Source organism: Lithobates pipiens, unplaced genomic scaffold, assembly GCF_037356315.1.
Source record: "Lithobates pipiens isolate NorthernLeopardFrog02 unplaced genomic scaffold, aLitPip1_a1.2 Scaffold_13, whole genome shotgun sequence".
Lineage (NCBI taxonomy): Eukaryota > Metazoa > Chordata > Amphibia > Anura > Ranidae > Lithobates > Lithobates pipiens.
Genome location: NW_027507718.1, coordinates 62,277,982 through 62,283,981, shown reverse-complemented (window position 1 = coordinate 62,283,981; position 6,000 = coordinate 62,277,982).

Sequence of the window (6,000 nt, the reverse complement as noted above, 5' to 3'; positions counted from 1 at the left end):
ACAGTATGTGGTCTATGTATCAAAGTTTTGATGGGCAATTGGCAAGACCATCAGAAATGCTATAGTCAACAATCACCCTATGTACTGTATCAAGGTAAATTTGTGGACATTGCCTGATATTCAGCAACATCAGTTCTATATAAAAAGTGTTTTAACTGTGATATTCACCCTGTTTAACCACTTAAGGATCAGGCCTCTTTTTCGGACTTGGTGTTTCCATGTTTAAAACAGTTTTTTTTGCTAGAAAATTACTTAGAACCCCCAAACATTTTATATTGTTTTTTTTCTAACACCCTAGAGAATAAAATGGCGGTCATTGAAATACTTTTTTTCACATCGTATTTGCGCAGCGGTCTTAGAAGCGCACTTTTTTTGGAAAAAATTCACTTTTTTGAATAAAAAAATAAGACAACAGTAAAATTAGCCCAATTTTTTTTTGTACTGTGAAAGATAATGGTATGCCGAGTAAATTGATACCCAACATGTCACGCTTCAAAATTGCGCCCGCTCGTGGAATGGCGTCAAACTTTTAGCCTCAAAAATCTCCATAAGCGACATTTAAAAAATTCTACAGGTTGCATTTTTTGCGTTACAGAGGAGGTCTAGGGCTAGAATTATTGCTCTCGCTCTACCGATCGCGGCGATACCTCACATATGTGGTTTGACCACCGTTTTCATATGCGGGCGCTACTCACGTATGCGCTCGCTTCTGTGCGCAAGCTCGTCGTAACGGGGTGTTTTTAAAAAATTTTTTTTTTTTTTTCTTATTTATTTTAATTTATTTTATTTATTTTTACACTTTTAAAAAAAAAATAAATAAAATGGATCACTTTTATTCCTATTACAAGGAATGTAAACATTCCTTGTAATAGAAAAAAGCATGACAGGTCCTCTTAAATATGAGATCTGGGGTCAAAAGGTCCTCAGATCTCATATTTGGGCTAAAATGCAACAAAAAAAAAAGAAAATCTGACATTTAAAAAAAAAAATATACCTTTAAGAGGTATGGGCGGAAGTGACGTTTTGACGTCGCTTCCGCCCTCCTATGGTATAGAGACGAGTGGGGGCCATCTTAGCCTCACTTGTCTCTATGCCCAGCAGAGTGAAGGACCCGATCACCTCCGCCGCTACCGACGGCTCCGGTAAGCGGCGGAAGGTGCGGGAGGGCGGCGGGAGGGGGGGTGGCACCTCTCCCGCCGCCGATAGCGGTGATCTCGCGGCGAATCCGCCGCGGAGACCACCGTTATCGTACAGCCGACCGCCGCCTGAAGAGATGGACACCTCGGTTGTGGCAGCAGCTGCTGCCGTTACCGAGATATCCCTCTTCAAAAAATGGACGTACATCGTCGTGCGGCGGTCGGCAAGTGGTTAAGGAAAGGTGAACGTTATCTTCCCTAAACATTCACCAGATCTGGCGTCTAATAAACCCCAGATCTCTCAGTAAAGAGTACCTGTCACTGCCCTTGCTATCACGAGGAATGTCATTCATCCCTTATGATAGCAATAAAGTTGATAAAAAAAATAAAAATATTAAAGCGAGCGTAAAAATAAATTTATAAAATAAATAATAATAAAAACTGTCCTTGTTTTCACACGCAAAAGCGAATGCACATCAGTCCCGCTTGCATACATAAACAGCGATCGCACCACATGTGATGTATTACCATGATTGCCAGAGTGAGAGCATCAATTCTAGCACCAGACTTTATGTGTGAATCTAAAGGGGTAACCTCTAAAGGCCTTTAAAGCATTGCCTATGGATAAATTAATGTACTGTAGTTTGTCGCCATTCCCCGAGCATGCGCAATTTTAGAGCGTTATATGTTTGGTATCTATTTACTCGGTGTGTAACATCATCAAAAATTTTCATTTGAAAAATCGCTGCGCAAATACCACCTGACATAAAAAATTGCAACACCAAACATTTTATTCTCTAGGGCCTCAATTTTAGTCTTATCTGACCACTTTAACCACTTAAGGACCGAACCTGTTTGCGTTCGCTTCTGCATGCAAACTTGGCAGGACGGGGAGCATTTAAAAAAAAAAAATTATTATTAATTTTACCTTCTATTTTTTTATTTATACACTGTTCTTTTAGAAAAAAAAATGCGTCACTTTTATTCCTATTACAACCTATGTAAACATCCCTTGTAATAGAAAAAAAGCATGACAGGACATGACGGGTCAAAAAGACCTCATATCACATATTTACACTAAAATGTAATAAAAAAAAAAAGAAAAAAAGTCCCTTTAAGAGCTATGGGCGAAAGTGACGTTTCGATGTCGCTTCTGCCCTGCAATGGTATGGAGATGGATGGGACCCCGGAAGGAGAAAGATCTGATCTCCTACGCCACTACCGACAGCTCTGGTAAGCGGCGGAGGGCACTGGAGAGCAGCGGGAGGGGGACCCCTCTCCCACCGCCGATAAATGTAATCTTGCGGCAAATCCACCACAGAGACCACTATTATCAGAAACCGGACTGCCTCGCTGAAGAAGAGGATACCAAGGTTATGGCAGCTAGCTGCTGCCATAACAAAGATATCCCTCTTCAAAGATAGGACTTATATCGGTGTGCGGCGGTCCGGAAGTGATTAACCACTTAAGGACCACCCCATGTACATTTACTGTGGCAGGGCGGCCCTAGGAGCACACTTAGCCCTTTTGATTGCCCCTAATGTTAACTCCTTCCCTGCCAGTGTCATTTATACAGTGAGAGTGCATTTATTTTTTTTAGCACTGATCACTGTATGGGTGTCACTGGTCCCCAAAAAGTGTCACTTAGTGTCAGATTTGTCTGCTGCAATGTCGCAGTCCTGCTAAAAAGTGCTGCCACTACTAGTAAAAAACAGTAAAAAGTCCATAATTTATAAACGCTATAACTTTTGCGCAAACCAATCAATATACACTAATTGGGATTTTTTTTACCCAAAATATGTAGTAGAATATATATTGGCCTAAATTGATGAAAAAATTCGTTTTTTTTACAAAAAAATTTTTGGGTGTGTTTTATAGAAATTAAAAAATAATATTTTTTTTCAAAATTGTCAGTCTTTTTTTGTTAATAGTGAAAAAAATAAAAACTGCAGAGGTGATCAAATACCATTAAAAGAAAGCTCTATTTGTGGGAAAAAAAATACATACATTTTTGAGTACAGCGTCACACGACCACACAGTTGTCAGTTAAAGCAACGCAGTGCTGTATTGCAGAAAATGTTTCACCGTCCAAATAGCATTAATCCTACAGTTACGCATGGAGGTAGTAATATCCTGTTATAGGGGTGTTTTTCTGCAGCAAGGACTGGAGCACTTGTCTGGATAGAAGGAAAAATGGATGGGGCAAAATACCATCAAATTCTTGAGGAAAATCTGCTTCCCTATGCTAGAAAGTTGTCAATGGGAAGAAGGTTTACCTGCCAACATGACAATGACCCAAAGCACACAGCATAAACGACCACACAGTGGTTTAAGAAAAAAAAGTGAATGTCCTTGCATGGCCTAGTAAGAGGACAGACTTAAACTCCATTGAAAATCTGTGGAATGACTTGAAGACTGTCCACAAATGGTCACCATCAAATTTGAGGAGTTCTGCAAAGAAAAGCGGGCAAATATTGAAAAGTCTAGATGTGCAAAGTTAGTAGAGACATATCCCAACAGACTAAAGGCTGGAATTAAAGCAAAAGGTGGCTCAACAAAATACTGATATGAAGGGGGGGGTGATCCTTTTTCCAACTCAGTGATTCTGATTTAAATTTTTTTTTTTTCTGAAATGTTAGTGTGACATCTTTCACTTATAAGGTGCACTAGTAAACACAGCTGGATAAAACAAAAATTGTACTTTGACATTAAATACTGGGGTTATGGCTGCAACTAAATGCCATAACCCCAGTATTTTTTCCCTCAGGCGCCAGTCTTTCTCATAAAAGTGGTCTGAGGGGTGGATTGGCTGATGGGTCACTAGTCACTACTTTAGAAGCCCCTCCCCCAGCTGCTTACCGTTGGTTTTCAGGGCTTACCTGGCTGATCGGGAAGCCCAAAAGCTGATCCGGCGCTGGTGGCAGCTGGGCACACAGATGGACGAAAGAAGGATGGCCTCCGCTCATCTCTATGCCCTATGCAGGACCAGACATCAAAATACAATAGCCACAGCAGGAGAATGTCTATCTTTGCTGTGTATCATGGATGGAGGAATCTATGTGTGTATGGCAAGCTGAACTCTCTTGTTAGATAAACTAAACAGATGCTTTGACTAGTAAACAGTTTTTTTTTTTTTTACAATTTCATTTGTAATTTGAAGCTTGCGCTTTAATCCCTGCACATCTAAGAATGCTACAATAGCATTACTTAATTACATTTCTATTTTAAAACACATTTCTTTCTTGTGTTATCCCTGGTAATGCCACTTTAACAACATTCCGTAACTGAAGAATAAACTAAAATGAGAAGGTTGACCAACCAATCTTCAAATGCTTTAAATGTTAAACAGCTCACTCATCCTTGAGTAATTACTTTACTGTGAGAAAACACTTTATTAAATTAAACAGCAGTATGCCCTCATTATTTAGAAAATGCATTTTGAGTGCCGCTTGCTTACAATAACTGTGCACATTTCCTAATGAATTGCAAGTAATTCACATAAACCATCACCAACAGTGTCTCTGCTAAAACCGGATTTTTGTCTTGCTTTAACCTTTTTTTTTGAGTATATTAGGGCTAGGTTTAGAACTACCCCCTTTAAGCTGCAAAGGCAGCTGGATGACGTTAAATACTTGCCACGGTGGTTTGCTTCGTGGCATGGCAAAAATTATACACACCGATGTGTTCAAGTAAATGGGGCTGTGCTGCAACCAGCCCACAAACCACGTGCAATGCATGCAGTTGCAGCATGGTGGTGCGGGTGTTTAACCACTTTCAGACCGGACCATTTTGCTGGTAAATGACCAGAGGTCTTTTTACACTTTGGCACTGCGCTGCTTTAACTGGTAATTGCGCGGTCATGCAATGTTGTACCCAAACAAAATTTGCGTCCTTTTCTTCCCACAAATAGAGCTTTCTTTTGATGGTATTTGATTGCCTCTGCGATTTTTATTTTTTGCGATATAAACGTAAAAAGACCGCAAATTTTGAAAAAAAATGATATTTTCTACTTTTTGTTATTAGAAAAATCCAATAAACTCAATTTTAGTCATACATTTAGGCCAAAATGTATTCAGCCACATGTCTTTGGTAAAAAAAAAGTCAATAATTGTATATTTATTGGTTTGCGCAAAAGTTGTCACATCTACAAACTAAGGTACGTTTTCTGGAATTTACACAGCTTTTAGTTTACGACTGCCTATCTCATTTCTTGAGGTGCTAAATTGGCAGGGCAGTACAAAACCCCCCAAATGACCCCATTTTGGAAAGTAGACCCCCTAAGGAAATTGATAAGAGGCATGTTGAGCCCATTGAATATTTTATTTTTTTGCCTCAAGCGATTGAATAATGGCAAAAAAAAAATTTTTTTTTTTTTTTTACACAAAGTTGTCACTAAATGATATATTGCTCACACATGCTATGGGCATATGTGAAATGACACCCCAAAATAAATTCTGCTGCTTCTCCTGAGTACGGGGATACCACATATGTGGGACTTTTTGGGAGCCTAGCCGCGTACGGGGCCCCGAAAACCAAGCACCGCCTTCAGGCTTTCTAAGGGCGTAAATTTTTTAAGTTCACTTCTCACTACCTATTACAGTTTTGAAGGCCATAAAATGCCAAGATGGCACAAAACCCCCACAAATGACCCCATTTTAGAAAGTAGACACCCCAAGCTATTTGCTGAGAGGCATGTTGAGTTCATGGAATATTTTATATTTTGCCACAAGTTGCGGGAAAATTACAAACTTTTTTTTTTTTTTTTTTTTTTTCACAAAGTTGTCACTAAATGATATATTGCTCATGCATGCCATGGGCATATGTGAAATGACACCCCAAAATAAATTCTGCTGCTTCTCCTGAG